The sequence below is a fragment of the Ranitomeya variabilis genome, chromosome 2 (assembly GCF_051348905.1).
Source record: "Ranitomeya variabilis isolate aRanVar5 chromosome 2, aRanVar5.hap1, whole genome shotgun sequence".
Taxonomy (NCBI): Eukaryota; Metazoa; Chordata; class Amphibia; order Anura; family Dendrobatidae; genus Ranitomeya; species Ranitomeya variabilis.
In genome coordinates this window covers 721,635,735-721,663,178 of record NC_135233.1, presented here as the reverse complement: position 1 = coordinate 721,663,178, position 27,444 = coordinate 721,635,735, and the positions used below count along the sequence as shown (strand labels likewise).

The window sequence follows — 27,444 nt, the reverse complement described above, 5'->3', positions numbered from 1 at the left end:
TGGTCATGTGACTTACAGCTGCCGGATTCCTATATGGTACATTTGTTGCTCTTGTAGTTTGTCAGCTTATTAATCAGATTTTTATTTTTGAAGGATAATACCAGACTTGTGTGTGTTTTAGGGCGAGTTTCGTGTGTCAAGTTGTGTGTGTTGAGTTGCATGTGGCGACATGCATGTAGCGACTTTTGTGAGATGAGTTTTGTGTGGTGACATGCGTGTAGCAACTTTTTGTGTGTCGAGTTGCATGTGACAGGTTAGTGTAGCAAGTTGTGTGCAGCAAGTTTTGCGCATGGCGAGTTTTGCGCGTGGCGAGTTTTATGTGTGGTGCCTTTTGAGTATGTGCAAGTTTTGTGTGAGGCAACTTTTGCACGTGTTGCAACTTTTGTGCATGTGGCAATTTTTCCGTGTGTGGCGAGTTTTCCATGAGGTGAGTTTTGCACGTGTGGCGAGTTTTGCATGTGGAGAGTTTTGCGCGTGGCGAGTTTTGAGCGGCGACTTTTGTGTTTCAACTTTGATGTGGCGAGGTTGGTGTATGTGTGGTGAAATGTGCGCTGAGGGTGGTATATGTGTTTGAGCACGTGGTAGTGTATGGCGCATTTTGTGTGTGTGTTCATATCCCCGTGGTGGTGTGGTGATTATCCCATGTCGGGGCCCCACCTTAGCAACTGTACAGTATATACTCTTTGGCGCCATCGCTCTCATTCTTTAAGTCCCCCTTGTTCACATCTGGCAGCTGTTAATTTGCCTCCAACACTTTTCCTTTCATTTTTTCCCCATTATGTAGATAGGGGCAAAATTGTTTGGTGAATTGGAAAGCGCGGGGTTAAAATTTCACCTCACAACATAGCTTTGACGCACTCAGGGTCCAGACGTGTGACTGTGCAAAATTTTGTGCCTGTAGCTGCGACGCCTCCAACACTTTTCCTTTCACTTTTTCCCCATTATGTAGATAGGGGCAAAATTGTTTAGTGAATTGGAAAGCGCGGGGTTAAAATTTCACCTCACAACATAGCCTATGACGCTCTCGGGGTCCAGACGTGTGACTGTGCAAAATTTTGTGGCTGTAGCTGCGACGGTTCAGATGCCAATCCCGGACATACATACACACATACATACATACATACATACACACATTCAGCTTTATATATTAGACTAGCTGTACTACCCGGCTTCGCCCGGGTTAATGACTGCTGTTAGCAAAATAGAATGTGTTAACAAAAATTTATTCTGCACACAAAAACCACAAAACAAATAGATAGAAATGTAATTATTAAAAGGCAAAAACTAAGCAAATAGAAGCATTTCACAACATATATTAGCTTTGTTATACTGAGAATGTCTTTGTTGCCTATATTAACCAATCAGAGCTCAGGTTAATTAACTGTAGCAAAATAGAAGCTGAGCTGTGATTGGTTGCTATTGGCAGCCTGATAAATCCCCAGCCAACAGGAAGCCCTCCCCCCTGGCAGTATATATTAGCTCACACATACACATAATAGACAGGTCATGTGACTGACAGCTGCCGTATTTCCTATATGGTACATTTGTTGCTCTTGTAGTTTGCTTATTAATCAGATTTTTATTTTTGAAGGACAATACCAGACTTGTGTGTGTTTTAGGGCGAGTTTTATGTGTCAAGTTGTGTGTGTTGAGTTGCGTGTGGCGACATGCATGTAGCGACTTTTGTGAGATGAGTTTTGTGTGGCGACATGCGTGTAGCAACATTTTGTGTGTTGAGTTGCATGTGACAGGTTAGTGTAGCAAGTTGTGTGCAGCAAGATTTGTGCATGGCGAGTTTTGCGCGTGGCGAGTTTTATGTGTGGTGCATTTTGAGTATGTGCAAGTTTTGTGTGAGGCAACTTTTGCATGTGGTGCAACTTTTGTACATGTGGCAATTTTTCTGTGTGTGCAAGTTTTGCATGAGGTGAGTTTTCCATGAGGTGAGTTTTGCACGTGTGGCGAGTTTTGCGTGAGCCTAGTTTTGCATATGGCGAGTTTTGCATGTAGCGAGTTTTGAGTGGTGACTTTTGTGTTTCGACTTTTATGTGGCGAGGTTGGTGTGTGTGTGTGGTGAAATGTGTGCTGAGGGTGGTATATGTGTTCAAGCACGTGGTAGTGTGTGGCGCATTTTGTGTTTGTGTTCATATCCCCGTGTGTGGTGAGTATCCCATGTCGGGGCCCCACCTTAGCAACTGTACGGTATATACTCTTTGTCGCCATCGCTCTCATTCTTTAAGTCCTCATTGTTCACATCTGGCAGCTGTCAATTTTCCTCCAACACTTTTCCCTTCACTTTTTCCCCATTATGTAGATAGGAGCAAAATTGTTTGGTGAATTGGAACGCGCGGGGTTAAAATTTCACCTCACAACATAGCCTATGACGCTCTCGGGGTCCAGACGTGTGACTGTGCAAAATTTTGTGGCTGTAGCTGCGACGGTACAGATGCCAATCCCGGACATACACACATACATACATACACACATTCAGCTTTATATATTAGATATACCTGTATGTAATCTCCTGTATATAGTATATACCTGTGTGTCATCTCACCTATATATAGTATATATCTGTGTGTCATCTCCTGTATATAGTATATACCTGTATGTCATCTCCTCCTATACATAGCATATACCTGTGTCATCTCCTCCTGTATATACTATATACCTGTAGGTAATCTGCTCCTGTATATAGTATATACCTGTGTGTCATCTCCTCCTGTATATAGTATATACCTGTATGTCATCTCCTCCTGTATGTAGTATGTACCTGTATGTCATCTCCTCCTCTATATAGTATATACCTGTGTGTCATCTCTCCTGTATATAGTATATATCTGTGTGTCATCTCCTCCTGTATATAGTATATACCTGTGTGTCATCTCCCCTGTAAATAGTATATACCTGTGTGTCATCTCCTGTATATAGTATATAGCTGTATGCCATCTCCTCCTGTATTAGCCCTCGTTCACACGTTATTTGGTCAGTATTTTTACCTCAGTATTTGTAAGCTAAAATGGCAGCCTGATAAATCCCCAGCCAACAGTAAGCCCACCCCCTGGCAGTATATATTAGCTCACACATACACATAATAGACTGGTCATGTGACTGACAGCTGCCGGATTCCTATATGGTACATTTGTTGCTCTTGTAGTTTGTCTGCTTATTAATCAGATTTTTATTTTTGAAGGATACCAGACTTGTGTGTGTTTTAGGGCGAGTTTCGTGTGTCAAGTTGTGTGTGTTGAGTTGCGTGTGGCGACATGCATGTAGGGACTTTTGTGAGATGAGTTTTGTGTGGCGACATGCGTGTAGCAACTTTTTGTGTGTCGAGTTGGATGTGACAGGTTAGTGTAGCAAGTTGTGTGCAGCAAGTTTTGCGCATGGCGAGTTTTGCGCGTGGCGAGTTTTATGTGTGGTGCCTTTTGAGTATGTGCAAGTTTTGTGTGAGGCAACTTTTGCATGTGTTGCAACTTTTGTGCATGTGGCAATTTTTCTGCGTGTGGCAATTTTTCTGCGTGTGCAAGTTTTGCGTGTGGCGAGTTTTGCACGTGTGGCGAGTTTTGCATGTGGAGAGTTTTGCGCGTGGCGAGTTTTGAGCGGCGACTTTTGTGTTTCTACTTTTATGTGGCGAGGTTGGTGTATGTGTGGTGAAATGTGCACTGAGGGTGGTATATGTGTTCGAGCACGTGGTAGTGTGTGGCGCATTTTGTGTGTGTGTTCATATCCCCGTGGTGGTGTGATTATCCCATGTTGGGGCCCCACCTTAGCAACTGTACAGTATATACTCTTTGGTGCCATCGCTGTCATTCTTTAAGTCCCCCTTGTTCACATCTGGCAGCTGTTAATTTGCCTCCAACACTTTTCCTTTCATTTTTTCCCCATTATGTAGATAGGGGCAAAATTGTTTGGTGACTTGGAAAGCGCGGGGTTAAAATTTCACCTCACAATATAGCTTTGACGCTCTCAGGGTCCAGACGTGTGACTGTGCAAAATTTTGTGCCTGTAGCTGCGACGCCTCCAACACTTTTCCTTTCACTTTTTCCCCATTATGTAGATAGGGGCAAAATTGTTTGGTGAATTGGAAAGCGCGGGGTTAAAATTTCACCTCACAACATAGCCTATGACGCTCTCGGGGTCCAGACGTGTGACTGTGCAAAATTTTGTGGCTGTAGCTGCTACGGTTCAGATGCCAATCCCGGACATACATACATACATACATACATACACACACACACACATTCAGCTTTATATATTAGATTTCTATATCTTGCAATATATTGGGCTGAAAAACTACAGACTGAGTGCCCACCTACACTGCTCAAAGTGCCTACATGAGCATCTGAAATGGACAACAGTGTATTAGGGGAAGATGGCTTTCTCTGATGAATCATGTTCTATTTTACATCATGTATACAACTGGGTGCATCAGTTACACAGGGAAGATAATATCCTAAAAGAAAAGATAGATGGTAAAATATTGGAGACAGTGTCTTGCCTTCGGGCCATGTTCTGCTGGAAAATCTTGGTTTCTGGAATTTATGTGGATGTTACATTTGATGTACCTAAACTTTAATATTGACAAACTATATTCATTCAATGCAACAGGATTCCACAAGAATTTTTCAGAAATAGTTTAGAGAACATGAAAAGAAAATTCAAAGTATTGACTTAGCCTCCAAATTCCCCAAATGTCAATTTGGTTGAGCATTTGTGGAATGTTGTTTCAGTGCCAGTATACAGTACCAACCATAGTACCAAACTAAATAATCCGAACCGTAACGTTTCCCAAATTATAGTTCATCACATGTAACATCCTCTTCCTTTAAATAAAGGAAAACAAAAAAAATATGAAAGAAATTAATTTGGGGGAGGGAGCAATATCTCATCTCTGCATCATCTCTTCAATTTAATGTCAGAATGTGTTAATTAAATGAATATCATTTGCACATACGGTTAAAGTTCATCAGACGTTTGGGATGTTATTTGTGCAGATACATCTCTAAGGATCTCTATAATAAATCTTGCTAATATTTCCAAAAACAAGGATGAGTTTAAGCTATTTTCAGTGCCTGATAAAACAGCTGTATTTTCACTGCCTCCAACAAGTAATTGCTTCATGGATATAATGGTCTATGAAGATCTGTTAAAGTCATTGGGCTTATTTGTGATAAGTATAGATTTTCTATTAAACTTTGGTTCCTGCAAATTGAGCGGATGGCTGGCTTTATCACTATACCAGAAAGTAATCTGTTGCTGATGTTTGTTTTGTCATGTTCTGCAGGTGGAGGTCAGTAAACAAAAAGAAATGAAGAGATGTTATGCATCGGCAGACGAAAGCAGGAATATGAGATGTATCAGGAGACAGGTGAGAATTAATTCCGTAACCATCCCCGAAGAAATGTACTGTGCAATTGAATATGTTAACTGAATTAGTCAAAACTGATGTAAAAAAAAGAGAACAGAGAGAACAGAAACAAAATAAATGGTTGACAGGTACATTTGTAACAAGGATACAAGATGCACCCATCAGCTAAAAGAGGCGAAGGAGCTACTCAGGTCAGAGCCAAAGGAAATGGCAATGCTGGTATATAGGTCAGCTCCACCAGCTTTATTTTTTGCTTCTTATACAGAAGCAGCATTTTCTGTAGTGATGTACAGAACATGTAACCATTCACACAGTATACGCAGTATGTGTAACGTGGTCTTTATCAGTATATACTATTCGGCTTTGTAGAGATTGACACTGCTGGTCTTCACAAGCAAGGCTAACCTTAAAGTAGCACTCCTCCCATCAAAATGTTTATCCTCTTAACATATTGCAGTAATCATATTATATAGCACTGTGTACTTACAATTGCTCATTTTGCCTTCCTACCCAGCAAATTCTTCCGGTTTCTCTGGTCTATATAGAAACAGGAAGTCTCTGGTCCCTGCATTTATCATTCCCCTCTTCAACTCCTGATCTAGTTTCTCCCCTGCCCCCTGGCAGGGACTTTTGCAGTAACTTATGACTCATACAGGGAAAATGTACCTCCTGTTTCTACATAGGGCTTAGGAGAATTCAGCTGGTCAGTTTTTAATCACGTGATGTCATAGACCTAATGGAAAACAGAAGAATTAACTGAAAATTTTGCAATGGTCTCTTAATTTTTGCCAGAGCTGTATATAGCCACACACATATATTTCTTACATAGTCTCCTATATTATGTATATTGCAGTCCCTTATTACACAGTGCCCTTGTTAAGAAAAATAACAAGAATACGCTATGCAAAGGACAGCACTGTACATATCAGCAGAGGAAGCTATATAACAAGGGATGGCACCATATATAACTAGACAGGATGGTACGTAATAGGGGATGGTATTGTATTTAATAAAAAAAGAAACTATGCAACTAAGGATGGCACTATACAGGTCCTTCTCAAAAAATTAGCATATAGTGTTAAATTTCATTATTTACCATAATGTAATGATTACAATTAAACTTTCATATATTATAGATTCATTATCCACCAACTGAAATTTGTCAGGTCTTTTATTGTTTTAATACTGATGATTTTGGCCTACAACTCCTGATAACCCAAAAAACCTGTCTCAATAAATTAGCATATCAAGAAAAGGTTCTCTAAACGACCTATTACCCTAATCTTCTGAATCAACTAATTAACTCTAAACACATGCAAAAGATACCTGAGGCTTTTAAAAACTCCCTGCCTGGTTCATTACTCAAAACCCCCATCATGGGTAAGACTAGCGACCTGACAGATGTCAAGAAGGCCATCATTGACACCCTCAAGCAAGAGGGTAAGACCCAGAAAGAAATTTCTCAACAAATAGGCTGTTCCCAGAGTGCTGTATCAAGGCACCTCAATGGTAAGTCTGTTGGAAGGAAACAATGTGGCAGAAAACGCTGTACAACGAGAAGAGGTGACCGGACCCTGAGGAAGATTGTGGAGAAGGACCGATTCCAGACCTTGGGGAACCTGAGGAAGCAGTGGACTGAGTCTGGTGTGGAAACATCCAGAGCCACCGTGCACAGGCGTGTGCAGGAAATGGGCTACAGGTGCCGCATTCCCCAGGTAAAGCCACTTTTGAACCATAAACAGCGGCAGAAGCGCCTGACCTGGGCTACAGAGAAGCAGCACTGGACTGTTGCTAAGTGGTCCCAAGTACTTTTTTCTGATGAAAGCAAATTTTGCATGTCATTCGGAAATCAAGGTGCCAGAGTCTGGAGGAAGACTGGGGAGAAGGAAATGCCAAAATGCCTGAAGTCCAGTGTCAAGTACCCAGTCAGTGATGGTGTGGGGTGCCATGTCAGCTGCTGGTGTTGGTCCACTGTGTTTCATCAAGGGCAGGGTCAATGCAGCTAGCTATCAGGAGATTTTGGAGCACTTCATGCTTCCTGGCACCTGCTCACAGTGCCAAAACCACTGGTAAATGGTTTACTGACCATGGTATTACTGTGCTCAATTGGCCTGCCAACTCTCCTGACCTGAACCCCATAGAGAATCTGTGGGATATTGTGAAGAGAAAGTTGAGAGACGCAAGACCCAACACTCTGGATGAGCTTAAGGCCGCTATTGAAGCATCCTGGGCCTCCATAACATCTCAGCAGTGTCACAGGCTGATTGCCTCCATGCCACGCCGCATTGAAGCAGTCATTTCTGCCAAAGGATTCCCGACCAAGTATTGAGTACATAACTGAACATTATTATTTGATGGTTTTTTTGTTTGTTATTAAAAAACACTTTTATTTGATTGGACGGTTGAAATATGCTAATTTATTGAGACAGGTTTTTTGGGTTATCAGGAGTTGTAGGCCAAAATCATCAGTATTAAAACAATAAAAGACCTGACAAATTTCAGTTGGTGGATAATGAATCTATAATATATGAAAGTTTAATTGTAATCATTACATTATGGTAAATAATGAAATTTAACACTATATGCTAATTTTTTGAGAAGGACCTGTACATATTAAGTGAGTACATAAATCACAAAAGCGTCCCACTCTGCAAGGGTATTGGTACTTCGCTAAACATATAACACAAGAGCAGCCACTGTTCAGTGGTCAACTCAATGAAGCTCACCAATCATAAGATTGTTTAAAATTTAACATTTATTAATAACCTATAAAAGATCATCCACATGACCACTCAAAATATTTAGACACAAACAGTAACCCCAAGTCAGAGGGGCGCCGGAGGAGGACATCCACTAGACGGGCATTCACTGGGTAAGGTGTTGGTTGTACATCTTTATTAGGACTGGCTCTCACTAGGTCTTTACCTTGGCACTCACTCTGATTCTCAAGCTTATGCTTTTTAAGATGCTGCTGGGCACTTGATATAGCTGTTTATTATGGGTTCTCCCCACTATACTAAAGTGTCCTCTCCACCACCCTTATCATTGTTCTCCCCACTATACCAAAGTGTCCTCTCCACCACCCTTATCATTGTTCTCCCCACTATACCAAAGTGTCCTCTCCACCACCCTTATCATTGTTCTCCCCACTATACTAAAGTGTCCTCTCCACCACCCTTATCATTGTTCTCCCCACTATACCAAAGTGTCCTCTCCACCACCCTTATCATTGTTCTCCCCACTATACCAAAGTGTCCTCTCCACCACCCTTATCATTGTTCTCCCCATTATACCAAAGTGTCCTCTCCACCACTCTTATCATTGTTCTCCCCACCACCTCTGTGTTTTTTTCCCAGTGTATTGCTTAAAAAAACAACACACCACCACTCACCTCTCCGTTCCTTCCCCCACAGCAGCATCGTCGCCGGCAGCTTTCTCTCTGACACAGGTGCGTTCTGCTTGCTGACATCATCAAGCCATGCGCGCCTTTGTTGGGAAGAAGATGAAAGCGTCATAGCAGAGGACCCTGCAGCTCCTCTCTGCTGCCATTCTCTCCTGTATGGATGGAGCTGCTGGGATCACTCCCTGCCCGCTGTGCATGAGGACAATCTGGCCATGAGTTCCCTGGAGCCTCGGCCTGCGAGAAACAGGCCAGATTGCCCTAAGTATTAGCTGCCCTGCAGGGGCCTCACTCCACCTCTGGGCCCCGGTACAGCCAGTCTCCGCCCCTGCTCCAGTCACCGCTCCAGCTGTAACCGTGCCCCCGGCATTGACTGACAACCGACTCTAATGCTGAGTTTGCTGTCAGCTAGCATGGGAGTGCTGTAACAGTCCCTATGACTGGAAACCAAACGTTGCCAGGGGGGATAAAGTACATTTCCTCCAGGCAGTGGGACACTCAGTGCAGGAACTGTGCTGTGTCAGAACGCTATTAACTCCATATCTGCAGGTTAATAGTGTTATTTTACATTTTAAAACCACAAAATTATGTATCAACTACAAACTGTAATGGCTGTTGCTGAGCAGTGAACCAATATATTCAGACAGTGCATGTGAAAATAAGGTGAAAAGAAGTGTCTAATTAAGCATTTTAACGGGATCTCTGTTTTACCAAAGCTAAGTGTTATTACAAAATCAGTAAAATCCACAATCTGATAGATCTGTCTCCGGAATATGTTATCTTGAACAGCTGTGACCTTGAGCCCCAGTAGTGATGTGCACTTTGCATCACAGATACTCAGTATTCACCGGTGGAATTTGTCCCAGCTGCCTGGAGCTGTATGGGATGTGGTGATGAGAGAGACTTGTACATTTCACGATAAGGTTAATAACAGCCTGTATGTGCATCTGTTAGAGAACTCTATAGCGGCTGCTAATGAATCTGGCACCATGTTATTCAGCTTCACTCAAAACACGATGTTAAGTCAGGGTATCAAATATAAATACTCGTCTAGTGTAAGCTGCCTTCAAAATCATTGCCCTCCGGGTCTTATCCACTTGTCAATTTAGAATGGATAATATTTTATAGGAATTTTTCATACTTGTAAGTCATTAATAATTTTAAAAATACATTTAAAGAGGTTTTCTTCTTTCACCAATCTATTCCTCATAAACTCAGTTGTAAAAAACAAACAAATAAACTGAGATCTACCTACCTTCCCCAGGTCCAGCACTGTTTCTCCACAGCTGTCTGGTCTCTGTTGTTTGTCTGCAGTGATGATGTCACATCAACAGCGTTGCAGCTGATCACGTAGCTCAGTGGCTTGTGCCATCTACACCAACAAAGTCACTGAGTTTAGTGATTGTCAGCAGCGCTGACCACATGATGGCACCATTGCAGCCAAATAATAGCACACAACATTGGACCCCAGGGGGGCAAATAAAGCACAATTCACACCTACTGTTTCTATGGGGAAAAGATTGGTGATAGAGGAAGACCCATTTAACACACTGGAAATACTATATGACTACAGTTCATAGTGTATATTGAAATTCTACTTAACACTGCATTAACATGCTCTTGTGAATTAGGCTGCTTTCTCACTAGCGTCGGCAGTCTTACGACGCTTCTGCTGCCCCATTGTAATGTCCGGGGAGGAGGGGGCGGAGTTTCGGCCGCGCATGCGCGGTCGAAAATGGCGGACTCGACGCACAAAAAAAGTTACATGTGATGGTCCGCCACAACGGTCCGCCAAAACGTGTGGCCATACTTCGCAATGCGTTGCTAGTGTTAGTCTATGGGGAAAAAACGCATCCTGCAGACAACTTTACAGGATGCGTTTTTTCTCCTAAACGACGCATTGCGACATGCAGCCAACAACGCTAGTGTGAAAGTAGCCTTATAGATTCTTCAAACTCGATGCTTTTGTAAAGGATAGATTCTTCAAAGACACAGGCTACATAAACTTACAAATGCATTTGTTTTCAACCTCTTTAATAGACCCATGTTTTGTAATGTCTTTTCAAGTACAGTAGATTTGTGAAAAGCCTACTGATAATTTTACTAGGTCACAGCAAGCCTGAGTGCCCCAAAAATCTGAAAGGTCCTGTTGTGCTCTTCTACCTCTATGATCGCTACCCAGGCAATCAGTGAGGATCCAAAACAGCTGACAATGTGATCAGTAGGCCATTAAATGTTCTATGCTAGAATTAATATTGGGTGGAAAACTAACTTTTTAATTCTGACCCAAATAATATACATGGCCGAAAGTGTTGGCACCCTTGAAATTGTTCCAGAAAATTAAGTATTTCTCAAAGAAAATTATTCCAATGACACGTATTTTGTTATTGCGGAAACAAAAACAAGGAGAAAGCCGGCACCATTCAACCTGTGTGTGTGAACTTGTCCTTAAACCAGTAGAAGTGCAGGAAAGCACAAAACAAACGTCGTCCCACACATGTGCTCCTTCCCTCTCTACACCAGTTTTAAACATGTTTTTCTGAATAAAGACATTGGATTTTAAAGGAACGGTGAGTGCCACTACTTTTTCTTCCTGTATACATGTTTTGTTATACACATGTTTATTTCCTTTGTGTATATTGGAAAAACACAAAAAAAACTGAGAAAAAATTCAAATTGGACATAATTTCACACAAACCCCCCAAAATTGGTTGCACAACATTTTTGGCACCCTCAGCTTAATATTTGGTTGCACACCCTTTGGAATAAATAACTGCAATCAATCGCTTCCTATAACCATCAACAATCTTCTCACACCTCTCAACTGAAATTTTTGACCTCTTTTCTTTTGCAAACTGCTCCAAATCTCTCATATTTGAAGGATGCCTTCTCTCAACAGCAATTTTAAGATCTCTCCACAGGTGTTCAATGGGATTTAGATCTGGACTTATTGCTGGCCACATTAGAACTCTCCAGCGCTTTGTTTAAATCCATTTCTGGGTGCTTCTTGAAGTATGTTTGAGGCTATTGTCCTGCTAGAGGACCCATCACCTAGGACGCAAACCCAGTTTCAGACACTGGGCACTACATTGCTACTCAAAATCATTTGGTAATTTTCAGATTTCAGGATGCCTTGCACAATGTCAAGGCATCCAGTGCCAGAGGTAGCAAGACAACAACTTTGATCCTCCACCATTTTTGACTCTAGGTACTGTGTTTTTTTCTTTGTAGGCCTCATTTCATTTTCAATAAACAGTTGAATGATGTGCTTTACCAAAAACCCTCTAACTTGTTCTCATCTGTCCATAAGATGCTTTCCCATGTACATTTAGACGATCTGCAGTCAAGCTTTTCAATGTCTTTGTGTCAGCAGTGGGGCTCTCCTGGGTCTCCTGCCATTGCGTTTCATTTCATTCAAATGTTGACAGATAGTTTGCGCTGACACTGATGCACCCTAAGCCTGCAGGACAACTTGAATTTCTTTGGAACATGACTAGGTCTGCCTGGAAGATAACTCCAGAGATTATTTTATGTAAAAGTGGGAGTTACCAGTGTGAGATAAATAACTAACAGAACAGTAGAACTGAACCTTTTCTCTCACAGCTCTGATGTATTGCCACGCTATCACAAACTTGTCTGCCTGTGAGATGGAAGCTGAAACTGAGACAAACGTGCAGATGTGTCAGGTATAATAACAACCAACTCTGCAGTGAAATCAGGTGAGCAGAGAGTTGCAACTACATATCACACTAATGCCCATTTCTGTTTAAAATAAGCTCTGGAGGCAGAGTTATCTTTCAGGTGACATCCTCACTACAGCCTGGTAGAGGTCATTTACATAAAGTGATAATAGCTGATTTATCTACAACAAGGCGTCTGATAAGAGGCATACATTAAGGACTTTTTCAGTATAACCTGTACAGTGGGGCAAAAAAGTATTTAGTCAGTCAGCAATAGTGCAAGTTCCACCACTTAAAAAGATGAGAGGCGTCTGTAATTTACATCATAGGTAGACCTCAACTATGGGAGACAAACTGAGAAAAAAAAATCCAGAAAATCACATTGTCTGTTTTTTTTATCATTTTATTTGCATATTATGGTGGAAAATAAGTATTTGGTCAGAAACAAAATTTCATCTCAATACTTTGTAATATATCCTTTGTTGGCAATGACAGAGGTCAAACGTTTTCTGTAAGTCTTCACAAGGTTGCCACACACTGTTGTTGGTATGTTGGCCCATTCCTCCATGCAGATCTCCTCTAGAGCAGTGATGTTTTTGGCTTTTCGCTTGGCAACACGGACTTTCAACTCCCTCCAAAGGTTTTCTATAGGGTTGAGATCTGGAGACTGGCTAGGCCACTCCAGGACCTTGAAATGCTTCTTACGAAGCCACTCCTTCGTTGCTCTGGCGGTGTGCTTTGGATCATTGTCATGTTGAAAGACCCAGCCACGTTTCATCTTCAATGCCCTTGCTGATGGAAGGAGGTTTGCACTCAAAATCTCACGATACATGGCCCCATTCATTCTTTCATGTACCCGGATCAGTCGTCCTGGCCCCTTTGCAGAGAAACAGCCCCAAAGCATGATGTTTCCACCACCATGCTTTACAGTAGGTATGGTGTTTGATGGATGCAACTCAGTATTCTTTTTCCTCCAAACACGACAAGTTGTGTTTCTACCAAACAGTTCCAGTTTGGTTTCATCAGACCATAGGACATTCTCCCAAAACTCCTCTGGATCATCCAAATGCTCTCTAGCAAACTTCAGACGGGCCCGGACATGTACTGGCTTAAGCAGTGGGACACGTCTGGCACTGCAGGATCTGAGTCCATGGTGGCGTAGTGTGTTACTTATGGTAGGCCTTGTTACATTGGTCCCAGCTCTCTGCAGTTCATTCACTAGGTCCCCCCGCGTGGTTCTGGGATTTTTGCTCACCGTTCTTGTGATCATTCTGACCCCACGGGGTGGGATTTTGTGTGGAGCCCCAGATCGAGGGAGATTATCAGTGGTCTTGAATGTCTTCCATTTTCTAATTATTGCTTCCACTGTTGATTTCTTCACTCCAAGCTGGTTGCTATTGCAGATTCAGTCTTCCCAGCCTGGTGCAGGGCTACAATTTTGTTTCTGGTGTCCTTTGACAGCTCTTTGGTCTTCACCATAGTGGAGTTTGGAGTCAGACTGTTTGAGGGTGTGCACAGGTGTCTTTTTATACTGATAACAAGTTTAAACAGGTGCCATTACTACAGGTAATGAGTGGAGGAAAGAGGAGACTCTTAAAGAAGAAGTTACAGGTCTGTGAGAGCCAGAAATCTTGATTGTTTGTTTCTGACCAAATACTTATTTTCCACCATAATATGCAAATAAAATGATAAAAAAAACAGACAATGTGATTTTCTGGATTTTTTATTCTCAGTTTGTCTCCCATAGTTGAGGTCTACCTATGATGTAAATTACAGACGCCTCTCATCTTTTTAAGTGGTGGAACTTGCACTATTGCTGACTGACTAAATACTTTTTTGCCCCACTGTATGTCCATATTCGATAGGTCGAATGTGGTGACAGATTCCCTTTAACATTTAGACAATTAAAGTGAATCTGTACATCTTGCTGATGTCCAAACAAGAAGGAAAGCAGATAAAAGTAATTATGCAAGATTTTGTCAACACTCGTAACATATGCTACTGTATGTCCACTTCATGATTACATTTCATTACTACTACAGTACATGTTTATTAATCCTACAGGTTTTCCAGTGTTTTTAAGACACTTGTAAATATAGTACAAGTCCAATATAAGGCATTTGGAATCAGGTGGCATTTTTATCCAACAATCATTCATAGTTATAGTTAGCCCACTGTTCTTCCTCTTGCCTACCCTCGTGGATGATTAGGTGGCATTGCTACTGCACTTCTTACTTATGACATATTGGCAGGGAATCTAAAGTCTTTATTTTCTTACCTCTAAGATCAAGCAATTTTTGAACCTTGCATGTGGATCTAGCCAGTACTGCTATTTGTTCTGGTACCAAGCTTGTTTTGCTCCAAACACCACTTCTGCATATTCCTTCTGGTTTTGCTGATTTGGCCATTAACTCCTGATCTTTGTATTCTGTCCACTGGCTCAGATTGTCATGTCTGAGTTGACCTTCACCTAGAACTGTATAGGTGATCAATACACTGCTCATAAAATATTCAAGAGACTCTGATCTGAGGAGTACTGAGAATAAATGCCCATACATCCATTATTTTTTTCTACACCCCATGTTAGTCAGATCTTTGTCACTGTGGATTCATTACTGACACCAGTGGCAGACCTTTCGACTGCTAAGGGGCCCGTGAGTCAGGTGGAGGGTCAGGGTGCCAAACGGCATCCTCATTTGGCCTCTCAATTTCAATGGTGCCTGTATCCAGCCATTGGCTACCTGTTATTTTTATCATACAGTTCTTGTAAGGGGCTGTAAGGACTCATAATGTGTGAGTGTGAGAGTGATGTGGGGGCATCATACTAAGTGTGGTGGGCTGTGTGCGCCTTTAAACTGAGTAAGTGGACTCTGGGGGCACCATACAGTGTATGAGAGCACTGTGTGGGCCATTATATAGTGCTGGTAGTTGTGGGTGCATCATACTGTTTTGATGGCAGAGTGGGAACAACATACTGTGTGGGAAACTATTGGGGGCCATCATACTGTAGGGAAGCCATCATACTGTGTTGGCCATTATAATGTATGGAGGGCTAAAGTGGAATCATACTGTTTAGAGATTCATAATGTGTGAAGGACTGTGTGAGTATAGTAATGTGAAGGGGACTGGTGACATCCTTCTGTGGGCTGGTCAATGTTGGGGTATCATTCTGTGTGGGGACATTGCAGGAGCAATGTACTGTGTTAAGGATCACTGTGGATTATTTTTAAGTTGTGTGGGGGAGCTGTGTGTTGGGGAACTGTGGAGGAATCATACCATGGGAAGGGGTCACTGTGGGGGCATCATACTGTAGGGTCATCATTTTCTGTGGGCGCACTATAAGAACATCATATTATGCTAAGGGTCACTGTGGAGGTCTCATAATTTATGGGTAGGAACTGTGTGGAAATCATTATAGAAGGAGGTCACTATGAGGCATCATACTGTATTAGGGGTCACTGCGGGAGTCTCATAATGTGTGCGGGGGAATGTGGGACATCATACTGTTTTGGGGACAGTGTGGGGACATTATACTGTGTTGGATGTGATATCGTGTCATGATACTTTGTGTGAAGAATACCGTTGGGGAATTAGGATTGCTTTAATTTAATTGATTCCTGAAATGAGTGTCCTATAAAATACACTGTTCGAACAATTACATAATATTTGGTATATATGCAGTTTATGTGCAGAACATTTCAAATTCATTAATAAAACTAATTTACTGCTTTTTCTCTTTATTTATGCTGTATCACTAAATGTGTAATAAGAAAAAGTATATTCCTCAAATGGGAATAAATTAATTGTATGTGAGTTCTGTGCAAGTACTTTTGTCAGCTTGTGAGTAGCACAGTATCTTGTCAGCTTGTAAATACCACAGTGTCTTGTCAGCTTGTAAATAGCACAGTATCTTGTCAGCTTGTGAGTAGCACAGTATCTTGTCAGCTTGTGAGTAGCACAGTATCTTGTCAGCTTGTGAGTAGCACAGTATCTTGTCAGCTTGTAAATACCACAGTATCTTGTCAGCTTGTAAATACCACAGTATCTTGTCAGCTTGTAAATAGCACAGTATCTTGTCAGCTTGTGAGTAGCACAGTGTCTTGTCAGCTTGTAAATAGCACAGTATCTTGTCAGCTTGTGAGTAGCACAGTATCTTGTCAGCTTGTGAGTAGCACAGTATCTTGTCAGCTTGTAAATAGCACAGTGTCTTGTCAGCTTGTAAGTAGCACAGTATCTTGTCAGCTTGTAAATACCACAGTATCTTGTCAGCTTGTAAATACCACAGTGTCTTGTCAGCTTGTAAGTAGCACAGTGTCTTGTCAGCTTGTAAATACCACAGTGTCTTGTCAGCTTGTGAGTAGCACAGTATCTTGTCAGCTTGTAAATACCACAGTATCTTGTCAGCTTGTAAATACCACAGTATCTTGTCAGCTTGTAAATACCACAGTATCTTGTCAGCTTGTAAATACCACAGTATCTTGTCAGCTTGTAAATAGCACAGTATCTTGTCAGCTTGTAAATAGCACAGTATCTTGTCAGCTTGTGAGTAGCACAGTATCTTGTCAGCTTGTAAATAGCACAGTATCTTGTCAGCTTGTAAATACCACAGTGTCTTGTCAGCTTGTAAGTAGCACAGTATCTTGTCAGCTTGTGAGTAGCACAGTATCTTGTCAGCTTGTAAATACCACAGTATCTTGTCAGCTTGTAAATACCACAGTATCTTGTCAGCTTGTAAATACCACAGTGTCTTGTCAGCTTGTAAATACCACAGTATCTTGTCAGCTTGTAAATACCACAGTGTCTTGTCAGCTTGTAAATAGCACAGTGTCTTGTCAGCTTGTAAATAGCACAGTATCTTGTCAGCTTGTGAGTAGCACAGTATCTTGTCAGCTTGTGAGTAGCACAGTATCTTGTCAGCTTGTAAATACCACAGTATCTTGTCAGCTTGTAAATACCACAGTATCTTGTCAGCTTGTAAATAGCACAGTATCTTGTCAGCTTGTGAGTAGCACAGTATCTTGTCAGCTTGTGAGTAGCACAGTATCTTGTCAGCTTGTGAGTAGCACAGTATCTTGTCAGCTTGTGAGTAGCACAGTATCTTGTCAGCTTGTGAGTAGCACAGTATCTTGTCAGCTTGTAAATACCACAGTATCTTGTCAGCTTGTAAATACCACAGTGTCTTGTCAGCTTGTAAATACCACAGTATCTTGTCAGCTTGTAAGTAGCACAGTGTCTTGTCAGCTTGTAAATACCACAGTGTCTTGTCAGCTTGTGAGTAGCACAGTATCTTGTCAGCTTGTAAATACCACAGTATCTTGTCAGCTTGTAAATACCACAGTGTCTTGTCAGCTTGTAAATACCACAGTGTCTTGTCAGCTTGTAAATAGCACAGTATCTTGTCAGCTTGTGAGTAGCACAGTATCTTGTCAGCTTGTAAATACCACAGTATCTTGTCAGCTTGTAAATAGCACAGTATCTTGTCAGCTTGTAAATAGCACAGTATCTTGTCAGCTTGTAAATACCACAGTATCTTGTCAGCTTGTAAATACCACAGTATCTTGTCAGCTTGTAAATACCACAGTATCTTGTCAGCTTGTAAATACCACAGTATCTTGTCAGCTTGTAAGTAGCACAGTATCTTGTCAGCTTGTGAGTAGCACAGTATCTTGTCAGCTTGTGAGTACCACAGTATCTTGTCAGCTTGTAAATACCACAGTATCTTGTCAGCTTGTAAATAGCACAGTATCTTGTCAGCTTGTAAATAGCACAGTATCTTGTCAGCTTGTAAATACCACAGTATCTTGTCAGCTTGTAAATACCACAGTATCTTGTCAGCTTGTAAATAGCACAGTATCTTGTCAGCTTGTAAATAGCACAGTATCTTGTCAGCTTGTAAATAGCACAGTATCTTGTCAGCTTGTAAATAGCACAGTATCTTGTCAGCTTGTAAATACCACAGTATCTTGTCAGCTTGTAAATACCACAGTATCTTGTCAGCTTGTAAATAGCACAGTATCTTGTCAGCTTGTAAATAGCACAGTATCTTGTCAGCTTGTAAATACCACAGTATCTTGTCAGCTTGTAAGTAGCACAGTATCTTGTCAGCTTGTGAGTAGCACAGTATCTTGTCAGCTTGTAAATACCACAGTATCTTGTCAGCTTGTAAATACCACAGTGTCTTGTCAGCTTGTAAATACCACAGTATCTTGTCAGCTTGTAAATACCACAGTGTCTTGTCAGCTTGTAAATAGCACAGTATCTTGTCAGCTTGTGAGTAGCACAGTATCTTGTCAGCTTGTAAATACCACAGTATCTTGTCAGCTTGTAAATACCACAGTATCTTGTCAGCTTGTAAATAGCACAGTATCTTGTCAGCTTGTAAATAGCACAGTATCTTGTCAGCTTGTAAATACCACAGTATCTTGTCAGCTTGTAAATACCACAGTATCTTGTCAGCTTGTAAATACCACAGTGTCTTGTCAGCTTGTAAGTAGCACAGTATCTTGTCAGCTTGTGAGTAGCACAGTATCTTGTCAGCTTGTAAATACCACAGTATCTTGTCAGCTTGTAAATACCACAGTATCTTGTCAGCTTGTAAATAGCACAGTATCTTGTCAGCTTGTAAATAGCACAGTATCTTGTCAGCTTGTAAATACCACAGTATCTTGTCAGCTTGTAAATACCACAGTATCTTGTCAGCTTGTAAATACCACAGTGTCTTGTCAGCTTGTAAATAGCACAGTATCTTGTCAGCTTGTGAGTAGCACAGTATCTTGTCAGCTTGTAAATACCACAGTATCTTGTCAGCTTGTAAATACCACAGTATCTTGTCAGCTTGTAAATACCACAGTGTCTTGTCAGCTTGTAAATAGCACAGTATCTTGTCAGCTTGTAAATACCACAGTATCTTGTCAGCTTGTAAATAGCACAGTGTCTTGTCAGCTTGTAAATACCACAGTGTCTTGTCAGCTTGTAAATACCACAGTGTCTTGTCAGCTTGTAAATAGCACAGTATCTTGTCAGCTTGTAAATACCACAGTATCTTGTCAGCTTGTAAATAGCACAGTGTCTTGTCAGCTTGTAAATACCACAGTGTCTTGTCAGCTTGTAAATACCACAGTATCTTGTCAGCTTGTAAATAGCACAGTATCTTGTCAGCTTGTAAATAGCACAGTATCTTGTCAGCTTGTAAATACCACAGTATCTTGTCAGCTTGTAAATACCACAGTATCTTGTCAGCTTGTAAATACCACAGTATCTTGTCAGCTTGTAAATAGCACAGTATCTTGTCAGCTTGTAAATAGCACAGTATCTTGTCAGCTTGTAAATACCACAGTATCTTGTCAGCTTGTAAGTAGCACAGTATCTTGTCAGCTTGTGAGTAGCACAGTATCTTGTCAGCTTGTAAATACCACAGTATCTTGTCAGCTTGTAAATACCACAGTGTCTTGTCAGCTTGTAAATAGCACAGTATCTTGTCAGCTTGTGAGTAGCACAGTATCTTGTCAGCTTGTAAATACCACAGTATCTTGTCAGCTTGTAAATACCACAGTATCTTGTCAGCTTGTAAATAGCACAGTATCTTGTCAGCTTGTAAATAGCACAGTATCTTGTCAGCTTGTAAATACCACAGTATCTTGTCAGCTTGTAAATACCACAGTATCTTGTCAGCTTGTAAATACCACAGTGTCTTGTCAGCTTGTAAGTAGCACAGTATCTTGTCAGCTTGTGAGTAGCACAGTATCTTGTCAGCTTGTAAATACCACAGTATCTTGTCAGCTTGTAAATACCACAGTATCTTGTCAGCTTGTAAATAGCACAGTATCTTGTCAGCTTGTAAATAGCACAGTATCTTGTCAGCTTGTAAATACCACAGTATCTTGTCAGCTTGTAAATACCACAGTATCTTGTCAGCTTGTAAATACCACAGTGTCTTGTCAGCTTGTAAATAGCACAGTATCTTGTCAGCTTGTGAGTAGCACAGTATCTTGTCAGCTTGTAAATACCACAGTATCTTGTCAGCTTGTAAATACCACAGTATCTTGTCAGCTTGTAAATACCACAGTGTCTTGTCAGCTTGTAAATAGCACAGTATCTTGTCAGCTTGTAAATACCACAGTATCTTGTCAGCTTGTAAATAGCACAGTGTCTTGTCAGCTTGTAAATACCACAGTGTCTTGTCAGCTTGTAAATACCACAGTATCTTGTCAGCTTGTAAATACCACAGTATCTTGTCAGCTTGTAAATAGCACAGTATCTTGTCAGCTTGTAAATACCACAGTGTCTTGTCAGCTTGTAAATAGCACAGTATCTTGTCAGCTTGTAAATACCACAGTATCTTGTCAGCTTGTAAATACCACAGTATCTTGTCAGCTTGTAAATAGCATAGTATCTTGTCAGCTTGTGAGTAGCACAGTATCTTGTCAGCTTGTAAATAGCACAGTATCTTGTCAGCTTGTAAATAGCACAGTATCTTGTCAGCTTGTGAGTAGCACAGTATCTTGTCAGCTTGTGAGTAGCACAGTATCTTGTCAGCTTGTAAATACCACAGTATCTTGTCAGCTTGTGAGTAGCACAGTATCTTGTCAGCTTGTAAATACCACAGTATCTCGTCAGCTTGTGAGTAGCACAGTATCTTGTCAGCTTGTGAGTAGCACAGTATCTTGATAGCTTGTGAGTAGCACAGTATCTTGTCAGCTTGTAAATAGCACAGTATCTTGTCAGCTTGTACATAGCACAGTATCTCGTCAGCTTGTGAGTAGCACAGTATCTTGTTAGCTTGTAAATACCACAGTATCTTGTCAGCTTGTGAGTAGCACAGTATCTTGATAGCTTGTGAGTAGCACAGTATCTTGTCAGCTTGTAAATAGCACAGTATCTCGCCAGCTTGTGAGTAGCACAGTATCTTGTCAGCTTGTAAATACCACAGTGTCTTGTCAGCTTGTGAGTAGCACAGTATCTTGTCAGCTTGTAAATAGCACAGTATCTCGTCAGCTTGTGATTAGCACAGTATCTTGTCAGCTTGTAAATAGCACAGTATCTCGTCAGCTTGTGATTAGCACAGTATCTTGTCAGCTTGTAAATAGCACAGTATCTTGTCAGCTTGTAAATAGCACAGTATCTTGTCAGCTTGTGAGTAGCACAGTATCTTGTCAGCTTGTAAATAGCACAGTATCTTGTCAGCTTGTGAGTAGCACAGTATTTTGTCAGCTTGTGAGTAGGACAGTATCTTGTCAGCTTGTAAATAGCACAGTATCTTGTCAGCTTGTACATAGCACAGTATCTTGTCAGCTTGTAAATAGCACAGTATCTTGTCAGCTTGTGAGTAGCACAGTATCTTGTCAGCTTGTAAATACCACAGTGTCTTGTCAGCTTGTGAGTAGCACAGTATCTTGTCGTCAGCTTGTAAATAGCACAGTATCTTGATAGCTTGTGAGTAGCACAGTATCTTTCATTTTTTTTTGGGATAGTGCAGCCAAGACTCCATTAGGGAGAAGAGAGGAGTATATTATATTGTATAATGCACAATCAAAAAATTGGACAGGTCATTGTTTAAACTTGACACAGGAAGCAAATGTGCAGGGTAAAATGGGGATGGAGATAAGTTAACAAACTCAGAAGTGTGAACTTAGAAACTGTACTTTTGGGCTACTAAGGAGCAATATGTGTCTCAGAAAAAAGGCACAGTCATATGAATGGTACAGCTATGGCAGCAACGTAAAGGAAAGTGCCTCTTCAAACCTTACATAGTGGTGAGCCATTTACCACAGTGTCAACATGACTATGTTCTGAAAGTGTTTATTACAGTGCGTCATATGAAAAGAAACTTTACATGCAATCTTTGATCCTTTATATTAGCGCTGTTAGCACTAATTCTGTATCCAAACCACGTCCAAAGTAAAGTCTTTCACTTCAAAAATCTCACATGGGACCTAACGTTCAGCGGAGTAATAAAAACAGTTCTTGCGGCCACACTTTAGTAGCGAAACGAACAACCTTGTAATTAAGTAAAACAATCCGAAATTGACTTAACCACGTTCAATGATTTCAATGACAGATTTCACCCTGTGGAAAATATATTTAGCCATATACACTGTACGTTTTCATTGCTTTGATCAGCAAATCTAAAATATGTCTAATGCACTTTAACCAGCAGCTATGTGCTGGTACTATAAAACAGTGTAAGTACTTATACATTTTGTATCATGATGGTCAGCAATCATTTCTATTCACAAATTATCGGAGATTCACATTTAACTCCTTATATGTATGCACAGCAGATGTAAGGAGTATGATAAGGGCAAAGGAACTGATCCTGCTGTATGCAAGACCCGTACTGCCCCTATTATCAAGCAGTTTAACCCATTAGATACTGGGATCTATAACCAATTATAGAGCTACATAGGAGGTTGGTAAAATCGTAATGCACTGCAATGGAGAAATATTATAGTGTATTTATTGTACCAGCAACCAAGTGATCAAAAGTTCAAATCCCCTAATGGTTCTAAAAATATTTTGAAAAATAGCTACAATAAAAAAAATCCTATTTTTTTTGCTGGTTCTATAAATAGAATTTTAAAACGTTAAATTATTTATATCTAATGATGACTGTGTTAAAATAAAATTATTTGAAAAAAGCCAGAATTGTAATTGTACAATTGGTGGACATGGAGTTACATGGGGAGCAGGTGGCCGGTCCCGGTTGCACTACTCCCCCAGGTAACTCCATGTACACCGAACTTCTGATTTCAGAAAACCAGGTCCTCTCCATCATACCTGGTCCGAATGCTAGGTTCCAGACATTGTTGGAAACGTCTAACATGGATCTCTATTTGGTCGCCCACTTCCCTGAACATTTGGCCCATGCAGCCCTTAGCAACCCATCCCACCGGAACCAGGACTCTCCTCCACAATTCACTGACTGACACTGAACTCCTTCTAACCAGGAAGTGACCCCCTTCTTATCAGTACTAGTGCCCACCCACTGGGCTAATCCTAACCTTAACCATTTCCTATTTACATGCTAAGGCTACTTTCACACTAGCGTCAGTACGGGGCCGTCGTGCTGTGTCGGCCCGATGTACCGACGCATACTGTGAAAAAAATGCCCGACGTGGGCAGCGGAAGCAGTCTTACGACGCTTCCGCTGCCCCATTGCAAGGTCCGGGGAGGAGGGGGTGGAGTTCCGGCCGCGCATACACGGTCGAAAATGGCGGACTAGACGCACAAAAAAAAGTTACATGTAACGTTTTTTGTGGCGGCGGTCCGCCAAAACACGACGCAACCGTCGCACAACGGTTGCGACATGTGGCAATACGTCGCAATGCGTCGGTAATGTAAGTCTACGGGGAAAAAACGCATCCTGCAGACAACTTTGCAGGATGCATTTTTTCTCCTAAACGACGCATTGCGACGTCCGCCGAAAACCGCTAGTGTGAAAGTAGCCTAACCTGTCCTGTATCCTATGCTGTCCTATACTTATCCTTATGCTATACTCACATTATGCTCTAACACCTTATATACTGTATATCAGCATAACACATTATATCACATTACATTAGACATATGTTACTTTCACATATAAAACCGTGCGAAGGTATTCACATAATGCGTCTCTTGTCTTCAAGGGCAGGAATAGGGCAAGACAGTCCACATCCCTACATTTCCACAATCATACTGAAATGAAGAATCATGTTCCCAAATCAATCTTATTGAACAATACACACCCTATAATGAAAATGTGTTTTTTTTTTCACCATTTGGATTTTGTAAAAAATTTTTCAGAATAGTATATGGTAAAATGGTGGCATTCAAAATACAACCCCTTCGCAAGAAACAAACCATTGAATGGTTGTACTGTTCGAAAAAATAAAACAGCTATGACACTTAAAGAAAATATAAGTGCAAAAAAGAGAAGCTGCCCAATCATGAAGGGGTTAAGAATAATTGTAATATTTTGTAGAAAAATTATGGCCTATAAAATCCTAAGCCTAAGAAAGACATTTTGCTTTAACTCAGTGTCAGCAGAGAACTTTAAGCATATCATGACACAATTCATTTGCCTCTGTGTTCTGGAGTGGAAGTGAAGCCGATCTGCATCAGACCGGGGGACATTTCCTGACTATGAAAAGCTCACGCTGAGTTAATTGTACACCGGGAAGATGTGTGTGATCACGAATATAGCACTGCATTATTTACTAATGAAATTGCTCAGAAGAACAAATAGTGAAGGAGTCTTATACGTTTTCCCACTGTGAGGATAAAGCACCATAAAGCCATAGAAACACCCAAGTGTTTTATAGTCAGAGGACAATAAATCTGAAATTCTGTGCTCTGGTCGCCTGCTTAGTTTTATTTTGATATTATAAATCAACTTCACAGTAAAATTCCACTGGCAGCAGCCTACACATAGTAATTCCAGGCATATAGCGATCTATACATCTGCGCTGACTCCTCCATACACAGGAGCACTTGCTCTGCTGAGCACTCTTGTGATCTCTATGAGAGAGCTGATGCCAGACATCTTTCATGTAGGCTTATTTTATTTAATTTGCTTGCTTATATATTAATTCCCCTGTGCTTTATAGACATTATCCCACTGTCCTCATTATAGCTCATAATCTCTATCCCCTATCAGAAGGTCTTTTGCAGTCATGCAGGGGTTCTGATTTGCCTCTTTAACAATCCTCCAAGCAGCGCTCACTGAAATTTTGCTTGGTCTTCCAGACCTTATCTTGATCTTCACTGTTCCTTAATAACATTTCAAACTAAAGGTACCTTCACACGAAGCGATGCCGATCGCTGCAGCGTCGCTGTTTGATCGCTGGGGAGCTGTCACACAGACCGCTCTCCAGCGACCAACGATGCCGAGGTCCCCGGGTAACCAGGGTAAACATCGGGTTGCTAAGCGCAGGGCCGCGCTTAGTAACCCGATGTTTACCCTGGTTACCAGCGTAAAAGTAAAAAAAACAAACAGTACATGCTCACCTGCGCGTCCCCCAGCGTCTGCTTCCTGAAACTGACTGAGCTCCGGCCCTAACAGCACAGCGGTGACGTCACCGCTGTGCTTTCACTTTCACTTTAGGGCCGGATCTCAGTCAGCGCAGGAAGCAGACGCTGGGGGACGCGCAGGTGAGTATGTACTGTTTGTTTTTTTTACTTTTACGCTGGTAACCAGGGTAAACATCGGGTTACTAAGCGCGGCCCTGCATATCGCTGGTATCGTTGCTTTTGCTTTCAAACATAATGATACACGGCGATCGGACGACCAAATAAAGTTCTGGACTTTATTCAGCGACCAGCGACATCACAGCAGGATCCTGATCGCTGCTGCGTGTCAAACTAAACGATATCGCTAGCGAGGACGCTGCAACGTCACGGATCGCTAGCGATATCGTTACAAAGTCGTTTCGTGTGAAGGTACCTTAAGGAAAGGGCAACTTGAAAACACTTTGCTATCTTCTTATAGTCTTCTCCTGCTTTGTGGGCCTCCACCATTTTCAGTTTGAGAGTGCTAGGAAGCTGCTTAGAAGAACCCATGGCTGTTGTTTTTTGGCACAAGATTATGGGAGGCTGTTTTTTTTTATAAAGCTGGGAAATTTGCATCACCTGGCCTTTCCTAACAATGATAGTGAACAAGCCATAACCCTAAAAGTATAATTAAAGGGAACCTGTCACCACGTTTTTGGAAGATGGGATAAAAATAGCGTTAAATAGGGGCAGAGGTGGGCATTACATTAGTGTGTTTGTTATGCGTTTATTACCCACCTAAGTTGCCGAAATACCTTTGCAAAGTCTCCGTTTTCGCCTGTCAATCAGGCTGGTCTGGTCAAAAGGGCGTTGTCTTCCCCCAGATTTTGCGTAGTTTTCCGTTGGTGGCGTAGTGGTGTGCGCATGCCCAAGGTCCCGAATCCTCTGCCAGGGGATTTAAAAGAGCGCGCTGTTCGTTTTCATTGGTGATCGGTGGGCGCGGCCATCTTCCATCTGCGCACGCGCGGCATCCCGCGGCCATTTTCCTGAAGCCGCGGCCAGCAGAGCGCCGCTTCTGCGCACGCGCGGCCAAAGGAAGATGGCCGCGCCCACCGATCACCAATGAAAACGAACAGCGCGCTCTTTTAAATCCCCTGGCAGAGGATTCAGGACTTTGGGCATGCGCACACCACTACGCCACCAACGGAAAACTACGCAAAATCTGGGGGAAGACAACGCCCTTTTGACCAGACCAGCCTGATTGACAGGCGAAAACGGAGACTTTGCAAAGGTATTTCGGCAACTTAGGTGGGTAATAAACGCATAACAAACACACTAATGTAACGCCCACCTCTGCCCCTATTTAACGCTATTTTTATCCCATCTTCCAAAAACGTGGTGACAGGTTCCCTTTAAGGTCTGAAACCTTTGTCAAAGTTATCGGAGCACACAAATCCTCAAGGGTGCCCAAACCTTAGCATCAACCCATTTTCCTTTTTGTAATTTTTAAAATATAAAATATGAAAAAAATATATATATTTTTTCGCCTGAAATACAAAAGGAAATTAGTCATCTTTAACTTTAGCCCTGTTAGAGATCATTTCATCTTCAACTTGCTTAACTGTTCATAATAATTGTAATTTTGACCAAGGGTGTCCAAAATTTTACATGACACTGTATATGGAAAAGCCTTTATCTATTTGACAATCTGTCTTAATTTATAGCAACAAGACAATTTGGTTCTATCGCTTGATGAAATTTCAGCTTGTGTCAGATACTAAAGGCTAATTAAAATTTAACAACCGTTATGGCTACCATTCAAGGTAGTTCACAGCACCAATGATAGACAACTGCTGATTGTATAGGCAGATGACTATGATTCTGCTGTATTCTTGGTGCCATTTGGTTTAATAATAGAGTGCACCTGTCACTATAAGATGCCGCAGGGCAACATAGTATGATGATAGAGCGGTTTTATCTTTTTATACCTTTGAATGGAACTAAAAGCTGCCCATATGCAATCTGGT

General features: G+C 41.5%; 1 protein-coding gene and 1 long non-coding RNA gene across 4 annotated transcripts in view; one reads left to right on the top strand and one right to left on the bottom strand.

Annotated features, from left to right (window-relative positions):
• SLC35F1 (solute carrier family 35 member F1) overlaps positions 1–27,444 on the bottom strand; it is a 642,523-nt gene that overhangs the window by 306,641 nt on the left and 308,438 nt on the right. The gene's annotated exons all lie outside the window — the stretch shown is intronic.
• LOC143809867 (uncharacterized) overlaps positions 1–27,444 on the top strand; it is an 88,908-nt gene that overhangs the window by 17,746 nt on the left and 43,718 nt on the right. For all 3 annotated transcript variants that reach the window (XR_013222495.1, XR_013222497.1, XR_013222496.1), the window contains one exon: positions 5,285–5,368. This is a non-coding gene — a long non-coding RNA (uncharacterized LOC143809867). The remainder of the gene's footprint in view (positions 1–5,284; positions 5,369–27,444) is intronic.